Source organism: Etheostoma spectabile, chromosome 2, assembly GCF_008692095.1.
Source record: "Etheostoma spectabile isolate EspeVRDwgs_2016 chromosome 2, UIUC_Espe_1.0, whole genome shotgun sequence".
Taxonomy (NCBI): domain Eukaryota; kingdom Metazoa; phylum Chordata; class Actinopteri; order Perciformes; family Percidae; genus Etheostoma; species Etheostoma spectabile.
Window position 1 is genome coordinate 3,359,603 of NC_045734.1, and position 2,508 is coordinate 3,362,110.

General features: G+C 44.5%; 1 long non-coding RNA gene across 1 annotated transcript in view; it reads left to right on the forward strand.

The window, feature by feature from the left end:
• Positions 1-2,508, forward strand: part of LOC116702114 (uncharacterized) — an 11,893-nt gene extending 9,385 nt beyond the window's left edge. The window contains exon 3 of the long non-coding RNA XR_004335055.1: positions 2,441-2,508. This is a non-coding gene — a long non-coding RNA (uncharacterized LOC116702114). The remainder of the gene's footprint in view (positions 1-2,440) is intronic.

Consider the following 2,508-nt stretch of genomic DNA (forward strand, 5'->3'; position numbering starts at 1 on the left):
GGGACACATTGGTTGATGTATCGCAGTGGGAATCGCACCAAAGGCCTATGTCATGCAACATCACCTCCCATACGGCCACATAGACTGTTTGTTCTTACCCTCTAATACAACCCAAATTGTTTCCTAAGCGCGTCCTGAATTAGCGCCCCAAACAGTGGCAGCATCTCAACGTGCTCATCCCTAAATGTATTACCCCCCAATTTCCAGATGTGTAACGGCTGGGGCTCGGTATTAGGAAGAGATCATGGTTTGGGTTAAAAGTAGCCTACATTGGTTACGTTACAACATACAGACATAAATATGTGTTTGTCACATACATGATGTACTTTTAAGATAACTTGCATACATAAGTTAAAATAAGTCAAGTTGGACAGGAACAGCGGCCTCCTGTGAAAGTTCTATTTTTCTGTTCTACTGTTCTTTGAGCCATCCATCCACCCCAACCTCCTTCAACCTATGTGGACTTTGTCGCTCTTTATACCGCATCACCTGACTTCCTCCTCCAACCATGCAACAAATACTACTTTTGTATATCCTAAAATGTTCTTGTTAGTGTGTCAGAGGTGTTGATTCACATCTACAGAAATTTTATATTGTGGCATTCTTTTATTCAAAGGCCCTGAAAATCAGTCTGAATAGAAAAAGCGCAAGCTACGCTATCAAAAGTTGTCAAGTTGAAGTAAAACAACACCTCAGGCTGACCCAGGCTCAGCAAAAACTGAACATACATGTTTCACAAATGTGGTGTTTGTTGTGCAGCTGCTGTACCTGACAACAATGGAGTGTACAGGTGTTTCCATTATTGTTCCACGCTTGTATCTTTGTGTCTATGGCTGCATCTCTCCTCCCTTTTTCTGCTGTTTCCTTTCTTTCTAAACCTCAAATTTCACTTGGTTTGTTTCTGGCACAACATGTACATTTGATCCCATATTCAGTGTCAGAGATAAGAAATTCCACACAAATAAAAGTTAATCTTTAATATCTTTTCTCTGTCTTCGTCTCTCGTCTGTGACCCTCTTCCCCTCTCTTCTCTTTTTTTGCCTTTCACTTTACATCTTCTCTGCCTCTCTCCGCCCTCTCTCCATCTCGTTTTCTCTCTGTGGGAATGTTTTCCCTGTCGGTTGTCAGAGCAGTCAGTGCTTTGTTGATGTTCCTCTTTGCCTATCTGCTGCGCAGTGTGTTTTGAAACTCACCCTCCCTCTGCACACCTGCTGAGTAGCTGCATGACACTGGGAAACATCCCACAACAAGGTCAACACACTTTTATCTTAGTTTAAGTTATGGATTTAGAAACTCTCTCAGGGATAAACGAACAATATGCAGCTGGCCAGAGCTGAGGTCCTGCTCTCTTTTGCGGAATCCGGGACATCCTTTATTCACCGTAGGTGGGTTTAACTCTTCATCTTACAATATCATAACCCCACAGAATAAAGAAGAAAGAAGTGCATTATGCATGCACAGAACATGTGTGGGCATCCACTTGAGCTCTCATGTACACATTATAAACAAACATATGCATGCACACTTTATAGAAACTGTGGCACCACCTATAGTTGCAGTGTTTTTTTTGACCTTGTGTTCACTATCTTTACTTCCACTCAATTTCCTACGTCTGGGTTTGCGGTGTTTTTGCGGGTTTTCTCCAGTTAAATCTTTACCGGCTTTAATCAGCGAGTGGCTGAGAATGATGACGTTGAGGTTGTGGGCTAGTTTGAGATATTGGCGGAGGAAGATTCGAGTGAAGCCATTCGGTGCGTTGTGGCAACGATGACAAATATCCACAAGTTAAAGTCTGAGCAACAACAATCTTTGCTGAGTTTTGTTGGTGGCCATGATGTTGTGGCCCTCCTCTCCACGGGATTTGGGAAAAGTTTAATTTTCCAGCTCGCTCCGTTAATGGTGAAGGAGTTGGCTATCTCCGGATTTCCACCAACGGCAGAGCGAATTGGCTCCGTGCTCTGCCGTCCGTCAATACCCACAGGGTTGTGGAACAGCTGAAGTTTTGAGGACCCACGAGATCTCGCAAAATCACATTGAATGGAACCACAAAACCATTGTTTCCATCCAGATGAGTAGAGGGGGAACAACTCTGTGCTTTGTTTTCAAGGTGTAGTGCAGGGAAATATGATCCACTGTGAGCACGCTCTATTTTATTCTGAAATTAACCAGATGTTTTATTTTGTTTCTGTGCTCGACTTCCTGTCCCATACTATCTACCGTGTGCGGAATTGCTGCGGAGCTTTCTAGCGTCCGGGAATACAATAGAAGCTCTGCGCATCTGCTCCGGAGGGCTGGGGATCGCTGGAGCTGGGACGGAGTCAGGACGCAGCCGTTCTGCAGTCAGTGGAAATACACATATTGACTTTGATGGAAACCTAATGACTCCGCCGCCGTTCTGGAGCGGATCCGCAACCGTTACGCAACCTGTTGAAATTGGGAGTAAGGCGAACGCTAGCGATGCTAAGCTGACGTCATGACCAAATGTTAGCGATTGGTTACGGCAGATCC